The sequence below is a fragment of the Sphaeramia orbicularis genome, chromosome 2 (genome assembly GCF_902148855.1).
Source record: "Sphaeramia orbicularis chromosome 2, fSphaOr1.1, whole genome shotgun sequence".
NCBI lineage: Eukaryota > Metazoa > Chordata > Actinopteri > Kurtiformes > Apogonidae > Sphaeramia > Sphaeramia orbicularis.
This window is the reverse complement of record NC_043958.1, coordinates 11,580,553-11,591,118: the sequence shown is the minus strand read 5'-3', so window position 1 is coordinate 11,591,118 and position 10,566 is coordinate 11,580,553.

Here is a 10,566-nt window from a genome sequence, read left to right as displayed (position 1 = left end):
CAATTGTTTGGTTTTTTGTTTGGTCATTCATAAAGTGCTATCATTTGTTTGGGTGATGGATGTTCTTCAGTCCCAAAATACCAAGATGAGCAACGAATAACAACCAGAACATGGCAGCACCACATCAGCCTAACACGCCTTTTCCAAGGCCACGCCCCTCTTCAAAAAAAAGAAAAGAAAAGCCACGCCCCTTTTAAAAACCAAGCAATCCCTTTACCAAAGTCACGCCCCATTTCCCTCAAAATCACGCCCCTTTAAAAAAATAAGCTGACGTCTCGACACCCAGTTGTCATGCAGTTTGTGTCCAGTTACTTTACGATGCCCTTGGCCCCCTTCATCCCAGAGTCAGGATGTTTACAGATTGGGGGGACCCTGCAGATGTCTCCAGGGGGAGGAGACAGTACTGACATCTCCATTTGTTGGAGGAACACTACAGAGAGGTTTTTTTTTGTTTTTTTTTAAATTCTTTGTACATAACAAAGATGGTAATTTCCCATTACGTGTGTCAGTGTGGCATACATTGCCCAAGGGAACAGAACATCAAAAACAACTGACGATTATATAAAATTAGAATTCAAATCAGGAAAAAAGAAGTCTTGGACTAAAAATGAATAACAATAAAAAATAAAATATTCTAAACCATTACTTTGACGTTTTCAGTTAATTTCAGGGACTTTAAGTATAGTTTGAATTCATTTATAAAAGTGATCAACTTGGGGGATGACTTCATAATTCTATTTTTGTGAATAAAAAAAATCTGGCAAGACACAAAATAACATTGCAGCAGAATTCGTTGTTTTTATTATGGAAGATCATAATAAATGTTTTATCATTGGTTGATAATGAATTTGTGGTTTACTCTTAGTTTTATTAATGACCTAAATTGATATAATTAATATACTGAAGTGTGTGGTGTCAAATAAAAACTGGAGACTTCTATTCAGCTGTTCAGATTTCACATTCAGGAAAAACAAAAGATGAGAGGACAAGCGGATGGACTTAATGTTTGGCAGAAAATGAAGCTGCAGTTATAGTTTGTGTTTCAGTGTGCACCTGTTCTCAGTATTTTACGACAAAGACAAACTGTTTGACCCACATTTGACATTACAAAAAACCACCAGTAGATGGCAGCACCGCGACAACATAACATCTCGTCAAACTAACGCGAGAGGAAGGCTTCACTGCACGCAGGCGCAATGACTCACCACCACCAACAACAACAACAACAACAGTAGCCACCTGAGCAGAAGCTACAAGCAAACCGCGAAAAGTTTGAATGGACATTTCCCAAACAGTGGTAGTCCACGTTTGAAGCTGCAGCTACGGGCGCGATTGGTCAAAAATTTGAAGTGGGCGTGGTCAATGCGGAAAGGTGGAGGACCCGCCCCATTCTCCAGTTCTGTGCAGCTCTAGTGGAACTATTTGACTTTTCTTCTGTTCATTGTCTTAGTTAGAATAAAACAAATGAGTCATTAGAGGAAGAAATGTTGTCTTTTACACCTGTTTGAAGTATCTTGTGTCTTTTCATTGATTCAGATTGTTGGGACTGAACCAAGAGCCTCCTGCCAATAAACCATGGCCTCAAGTTCACCTTAAATGGAATATTCTTCCATCTTTGTCTTTCACAGACACTAATGAAGATTTGTACAGGATGTGAGCCGTTCATCTTCTGACAAAAGACATCTGCGACACTATGGTGAGTTATAGCATCATTTAGTCCAGTACACTCACTGATTTTGGATTTTTACTCGTCTGAATGACAAACCTTATGAACACAAGGTAAAGAAAGTGGATTTAGTGAAAATAAGATAGACAGACAGACTTTATTTGTCATTTAGATTCACATCAAAATGAAATGTGGATGCAATGGCTGAGGAGGCAGCAGGAATTAATAAAACAGACACTATATATACAAGAGAAAAATAAATATGCATATAAAACTGCAAAGCCCTGAGCATTGTACAGAGGAACTGATCAAATTATTTCTCTTGTTGGGTTTTTTTTGTTGTTGTTGTTGTTGTTGTTGTGTTGTTTTTTTTCTGTTTAATAGATTTGTTGTGTTTTGTTTGTTTGTTTGTTTTTTGTCTGTGTGGTTCCTTATGTCTAAATACATGTTTAAGTAAATGTATAATTTAAAATTTAAAAAAAATTGTAAATAAGAAGAATATAACACAAACTAAAGACACAACTGTAAGTAAAGATAAGATGAAACTTTACTGATTCCACAATGAAGACATTCAAAACCAAATAAAGGAGGGGAAAAAAAGGAAATTCCTGTTTCATCCATTTGAACAGCAGATGGCGCCAAAGCATAATTAGATAAAGAGATGGTGTGTCCTTGAGTGAATAATCATCTAAATACATCTGTAAAGATATAGAACATTAACAAAAACATACAATTATGTGAATTAAGTTGAATTAAGAGTTAATAAATAAATGAATAAATAAATGAAAAAATATATCAAATATAAGTCATGTTAACAATTATGTTGAAGGGCCAGATCAAGCCAAAGTGAACTTAAAGTCAGTTCAGTATCACTTGTAGATAAAAAAATATATATATATATAAAAATATAATCAAACATGTAAATGTGCTATTAACTTTAATAATCATGTTTTTTCTTGCTTGTATAATTAATTTTTTTTAAGGAACTAATTATTCAACAGTACAAGAATATGGAAATGTTATGTAAATCCAGTTATTTGTCCAATATGCTGTGCTATTTGCAGGGTTAGCAGAAAAGCTACTTATTTAGGGCTGCAGTCCATCTATTAGCATATGGCTCATTTAAATCGAAGCAAATGTCAGCTGTGCCTGGCTAAAGGCTTTACCATTGGCCTTCTGTGAGTTGGAGGTCCAGAGGTCAAAGGTCACCCAGACAGACAGACCCTGTAGGCAAACCTGGACCTGAAGAGTTAACAGTAAAATATGTTTCAGCTTTATTTTTTCCTTGATTTTGGGCTGGGTCCAACCTTCTTCCCCCTTTTAACTCCTTCCCTCTTTCAGGAGGAAGACAAAAGGCAGGAAGTGAAGGATGGTGAAGAATGGGAATCCTTAGCCAGGTGAGGTAAAGGGCAGGTCGCCATCTCCGTCACAATGAAATATCACGGCTTGCCCGGGCCTCGTCATTGTCTCCGATGCTCTGAGGGAGTTTGCAGCAAGTGGAGGGTAATATTGAAGCCACTAGCAACAAAATCGATCTGGTGCTTTTGACTGAATCCTCTTTTTTATGTTGTAACATCTGGTTTTCTCTCAAAGGAGCAGAGAAAATTGCAGGTTGCCTCAGTCTGGGGGTCCCTCTTCTTACAGTTGTACTAGAGGATCTCATCCAGAGTTCATGAGATTTGAATCTGGCATGTAGAACAGCACCCTCCACGCTGACATTTAAAGAAGTCATTAAGGGCTGAGAATGAGGGAGGCAACCTGGCATGTGAGTGGTGGTGGCAGGAGGGACACCAGACCACCACCCCCCCCACCCCCAGAGGACTGACTTCTACTGCTGTTTACCTGGAACGGTTGACACATCAGGATCCTTACATTGTTTGCCTCATTTATTGCATTATTAGACATGGTTTTTCCAAAGGAGTTGAACAGGTTTGGTCATCAGCACCCTCCAGTGGTCCAGTGGTGAGGATAGACGAGTAGTTTTCCAAACAGTAATTCCTGACAATATTTTAAATTCAATTAAAAATTGTTCCAGATAACTTACTTGCATTATGTGTCTTGTTTTACTTACTTTTCTACTTACTTACTTTACTACTTACACACTTTACTACTTACTTACTTTTCTATTTACTTTTCTACTTTCATACTTTACTACTTACATACTTTTCTACTTACATACTTTACTACTTACTTACTTTTCTACTTTCATACTTTCCTTCTTACTTTTCTACTTTCATACTTTACTGCTTACTTTAAAACTTACTTTTCTACTTTCATACTTTCCTTCTTACTTTTCTACTTTCATACTTTACTGCTTACTTTAAAACTTACTTTTCTACTTTCATACTTTCCTTCTTACTTTTCTACTTTCATACTTTACTGCTTACTTTAAAACTTACTTTTCTACTTTCATACTTTACTACTTACTTTTCTCCTTCAAGTTTATGTTTTAAAAAGAAGAGTAGAAAGAAATAGAATAAATACAACTTCAAACACAATCCTTACAGCTCACAGATAGTGTAGTGGTCTAAGTGATGGGACTTGAGTCTGAAGGTTGGCAGTTCAATTCCCAGAAACAGTAACTATACTTTACTGTTTTCAGGTCCCAAAGCCCCACAATAAATACAAGTTCCAGCACAGGTTTACCAACTTACAGGTGGTTGAGTGGTTAAATTCCTGGGCAACTACCACCATCTTAACATTCTAAGGTTGCTAGATCAAATCCCCCTCAAGTGAGGTTGTCTATTAATTTTACCCCCAAAAAATTAGCAGACAAATCAATTAATAATGATTAATAAAAGTTCAGTGATCTAAAACTGCTACAGGACTTAACACAAGTAGTGACTAAAAACAGACTGCAAAAATATATGCAGGTTATACATCCAACCTCTGCCAGCACTGTCAACATCAGTGTTCATGGATAAAAGACACAACCAGACTAATAATCCAAATCAAATCCAATTTCATTCATCTACTACCAAATCCTAACAAAAGTAATGTCAGGACACTTGATGTTCAGAGCTGCTGTCCACCACACCCTGTCACATGGCTGGTGTAGTGGTGAGCTTTTTGTCTAAGAGACTTCACGTCACTCATGGTCTGGTTCAGTTCCCCTTACTGAGGTCTCAGACCCAAAGGCCTAGACCCTGCTTGGAAATACAGCAGAGTCTGGACTCACAGTTCAGGTTTAGATGTCTTATGCGCAAAAAAAACCTCTCAAATCAACAAATCAGCTGTAGCACAGTGGTTAAGGACTGGGGAACATGTCACATAATCCTACAACTTTTGAGAGCGTGGGTTCAAATCCCACGTCGGGATCTATTTTTTCAAAATTTCATTCCATTCTTGCTGCTCCAGGTTTCGGGTTGATGCACTTCTTATACGTCTAAATTCAAAATTAAAATCTTGACCTGAGGTTTAGCTCAGTGGGTTAAGCGTTGGGCAAAAGTGACAACCTCACTGAAGATTTGAAGGTCGCGAGATCAAATCCCACTGTGGCACATGTTTTTCACCCAAAAAATAGAAGAGTGGAAAGAAACACAATAAATAGAACTTCCAACACAGTACTATCAGCAGACAGATAGCTCTGTGGTAGAGTACTGGTACAATGTGTATCCTATGAACCTGAAGGTCACCAGTTCAATACTCAGAGACAGCACCTATGCTTTTCTGAGTTGTCAGGTCCAAAAAAATACAATAAATATAAGTTAAAGCACTTGATTGGTAGCTCACAGATAGCTCAGTGGTAAGGTCGGTGGCACTAAGAGGACTGACTACTGTGAGGCTGGCCGGTAGTTCAAATCCTGGGTTTGGTAAACAATGTTGGAAGAAAACAAGGGGATCTTGCTATAATTTTTAATAAAAAATTTTTTGGAAAAAAAAAAAAAAAAAAAAAAAAAAAAAAAAAAAAAAAAAAAGAAAAAAGGGTGCTGAACCCCCCCCCTCCAGACCCAAGAAATGTTATTTCTTACCCACAAGGAGCAAGAAATAACATAACTTGAGTCAAAGGCCAGCCACCAGCCAAACCTGGAAGAAACACAAGACAAAACATTCAATAAGGTACAAGAAAAAGACAAACACAACAAGCATCACAAATACTACACATTCTGCAATATACACCAAAACTGCAGTCAAATCAGCAAAGTAACAGACTCAAACAGCAACAGCTAATGTTAAAAGGACAAGCAGTAATGTCACAAAAAACAACAGAATTACAACACACCTCAGAAATACAACTGGGGGGCTCACCAAAGGACAAAATTACTTTACAAACTTTGGAGGAAAAATCACCAGTCACTACTGTAAAACATCAGTCATTCATCATCTCCTGCTCCATAACCCCTCCCTGACAAATGGCCAGAACCTCGGAGGGGTCCAGGCCCCCTCCGTCCCTCCCTCGCCACCACACTCGGTACCCAGCCCTCACGAGTCTCGAACCGTCAACCTGCCAATGACAGGTGGCCGTACAAGAGCCAAGGACCAAACCCCTGAGCTACCAAATACCGAGGCACTGAGAGGGCCAGTGTCACAGCTTTTCACACAACTCAACAGAACATGGGCCTCCACAACACAACAAATAAACCAGCCGACAAAAATAGGACAACATTTGTGTCTCATCTGTTTAACAAAGTCAACTTTCACATTGCAGCTATCTCTGAGACATTAACACATAAAACCTCAAAGCTTGTCAAAATAGAAAACACAATTTAATTCAATTTAACCATACAGTGTATCAGGAATAAATACACCAACAGTCAACCTGAACTATGTCGAAATTAAAAAACAAATTAAATGAATGGGATGGGAAAAACCACCATTTCACAAACTACAGACCTGTTTCAGTCCTACTGATAACAGATAGAGGAAATCACCAATTCAATAGATCAAAAACATCACACAGTTTCAGATTCATCGACCTCACAAAAGTAATAAAGATCAAATATCTCACCCAGCAGCTCCAGAAGGTCTGTATGATGCTTCTCCATTTCCAGGACTTCATCCACCGAGACAGGGAATCTACAAGTGTGATAAATGTATTGCTGACATTAATATCCTACAGAAAACACGTTTAATTATAAAGACCATCTAGTTAATGTAATAATGTCACATACAAATACATTACAATTCCAAATAGTCTGCATCATCACAACAATAAAACTACAAACACAACAAAACAACTGACACAAACAGTACACCAAAAGACACTATGTCTAAATTAAAAAATGATCAAAGTTGCAGAAGTTGCCTCTTTATAAACCTGGGAATAACCACCATTTCACAAACTACACGCCTGTACTACCTCAATTCTCACAAATTCTACAAAAACTTATTTCACTGGCATTAACAGACTCAATAGAGGAATTCACCAATTCAACAGATCAAACCCATCCCACAGTTGGAGTATTCACTGACCTCTAAAACGCTGTTCAGTAATAAAGATCAAATATCTCACCCATCTGTGTGATGGTTCTCCTTTTCCAGGACTTCATCCACTGAGGCAGGAAACCTACAAGTGTGACAAAGACAGAACTGACATGACTGTAACATCCTACAGAGAACATATGTAATAATAAAGACCATTTATTTAGTGCAATATTCATGTATTTGTCTATTTGTCTTATTTCTGGCAAATACAAAGCAATTTACAATAAACTCAAACATAATAAACATTAAACTAAACTCTCTTTAAAACATTTTCCTCAAACTACTCGTAAGATCAGCATTTTAAAGTAGAATGGAATAAAGACTAACTATGTCACCCAGCAGCGTCTGCACAGAAAAGGAGTTGTTCTCGGTTCTGTCTGATGTTCCTCCATTTCCATCGTCTCATCCACAGAGGCTGCAAAACTGCTAGTGTGATAAATAACAGCACACTGTACTGAGGATAGAAACATCCAACAGAGAACATGAATATGATGACAAAGATGATATTTTGTATTCCAGGTGGACATATACCATCTGATATAACAGTCCATTCTGACACTGGAAGTGTCATTCCTGTAACAGTCCATGGTCACTTGGGCTCATGTCCTTCACTGTCCGTATAGTGTTGTATTCACTGACCACACCTGGATATAAACACACACACACACACACACACATTCTCAAATTAGACACGAGGATTAGTTTGGTTAGAGATGGTTTAAAAAATGACAGTCTAACTCAATGCGATTCAAACAGAGGTTAGTGTATGTACAGTGTATCTGTGGACAGAATCTCCTGTCATATGTTCCATCTCTAACTCTGTACATGTACCAAACGCACGTAGACATGGAAGTGAGGCACACTGACAGAGGTACTGATGTGACTGGAAACATCGACTGGGACATGTTGGCCTGTCAGGAGACACGCAAATACCATTTATGTCAAAGCAGTATTGTGTATGTTCAACTTATTGATACTCAGTATTGGACAGAATCACTACCAGTATGATTTGTTGAATATTTTAATGTAGTAGACCAATCTAATGCACACACTGCAGAGCCATTACAGATATATGTTTACATCTACACATGTTAGCTTTAGCCACCTAAACTAATGTACCCGCAGTGAGCTCCTGAGGACACATATAGACTGTGTGGAGTACATGGGGTTAATTGTAGCTGTTCTGTTTGAACACTTATTATTCGCGTAAAAACTACCTGTAGCTGCAGGTTCAAACGTGGGCTACCACTGTTTCGGGAATGTTCAAACTTTTCGCGGTTAGCTTGTAGCTTCTGCCCAGTTGGCTACTGTTGTTGTTGTTGGTGGTGAGTCATTGCGCCTGCGCACAGTGAAGCCTTCTTCTCGCGTTAGTTTGCCGAGACGTTACGTTGTCGCGGTGCTGCCATCTACTGGTTGTTTTTTGTAATGTCAAATGTGGGTCAGGCAGTTTGTCTGTGTCGGAAAATACCGAGAACAGGCGCACACTGAAACACAAACTATAACTGCAGCTTCATTTTCTACCAAACATAAAGTCCATCCGTTTGTCCTCTCATCTTTTGTTTTTCCTGAATGTGAAATCTGAACAGCTGAATAGAAGTCTCCAGTTTTTATTTGACACCACACACTTCAGTATATTAATTATATCAATTTAGATCATTAATAAAACTAAGAGTAAACCACAGTTTGAAATGTATGGAGATGAAACAGGGACCATATTTGGATCTTGATTTGGTCTGTTAATAATGGGACACTCACCACTTCACTTCAGGAGAGTCTCAGTGAGGGGTTGGTGTCATTCCCATTCTTCTGGCTTTAAAATACTTTGTGGAGCATGAGACTTGATCCCAAGTCCACTCAATAACTTGAAAGCATTCTACCAGACTGAGCCAGTTAGGTAGATGACCTGGTTTTATTATTCTGAAGGTTTTAAGTCATTTCTTTAGGTAGTGGACTTCAAACCTTCAAACCCTGGTCCTTGAAGTCAGCTGACCAACACACTACTGTAGGTTAACGTGAGCCACAGCAGATTGTTCAAACTTTCAAGTCTCCACTTTGAATGGTGGATTTCAAAAATGTTTATAAATATTCCTTTTATTTCTCAAAAAAAAAAAAAAAGAAATATTGGGTATGCATTCTCAAATACTTCCACTAGATGGCACTATATGTGAAGAATGGATCATCTCAATATGGGGGGAAAAAAAAAAAAAAAATCAAAGTATGAATAATCCAGGAAATCTTGAGTTGAATAGAAGTTCAACTGACTGAGCCAATGACGCAGATACTCAGATGACCTGGCTTTATTATTATTAAGGTTTTAAGTCACTACTTTGGGTAGTGGACTTCAAAACAGTAATGCTCTGATAAAATCCAAATTTGATAAAACAGAAATAGATTTGTTCTGCTCTGTGTTTTGCAATTCTGAAATCAAAGATAAAGTCTGTCCAATGGAGGTCATTCAGACCATCTACTATTTAAAGAATGGGGTTTGTCACGGACCCACCTTCCCGCTCATGCATAGTTGTTTCCCCCAGCGTTGAAGTTGAGGCGATACTGGATTATGTCAGCATTGCGTCTTCATCACCAAAGTTATGGAAATTCTGTAAATGAAACCATTTTCCATGTTGGTGTTTGTATGAAACATATTCTTTTAGATAAAGTGCTTAAGACAAGACTTTCACAATCCAAACCTCAGATGAGAACACAACATGCAAACAACTGTTAAAATTCAAGGGCAGTGAACAGGGTCTTCATTAAATAGATATAGATGGTATAAACATTAAGATACGGGACCTTTAAAATGGATGAAGCTGACTGTGGTGTTGTTACAAGATATTAATGGAGAAATACACTTTCTGTTTATAGTAAAGACAGAAAAGAAACAACCAAATTAAATTAATTAATGCCATCTGTGGAACTTTAGTTGTGTATGACTTGGGGATCCTAACATTTTAATGATTAATTGACAAACATGAAATCATATAAAACTTTAAAAAAAAAAAAGTGATCACACAACTTTTAATAGCATGACTCATCAAATATGGTTTGAAATTAATATGAATAAAGACATTCACAGAATGTTGTTACACAGACTTCTTGAGTGCTGTCTTTAACACAGCTGTTTTTAGCTTCAACACAGTTAGCTTCACTCATTTTAGCCCACTGAGAGGCTGAGAAAGGACCAGAGGGATTGTTTGAGGACAAACCCACATCTAATTAAGCACCCGCATCTAATTATGGAAATGCAGGTTTAAAATACGGTTTATTTGGGCCTTTTTAGTACCTTTTTACTCTGAGCGGTTCGCTTCTGCGTGGTGCTTTTTGTATTTGGCGCATTGGGTCAGTACGCCTGCGCACAGTGTGACGCCATCAACAGGTGACACTGTACTCAAACGTTACGATCAGTGCCTCGGAAAAATCACTCTGGCCTTAATAATGGTGCACATTATAAATATATTTCCTTTTATAACGACTTTCGA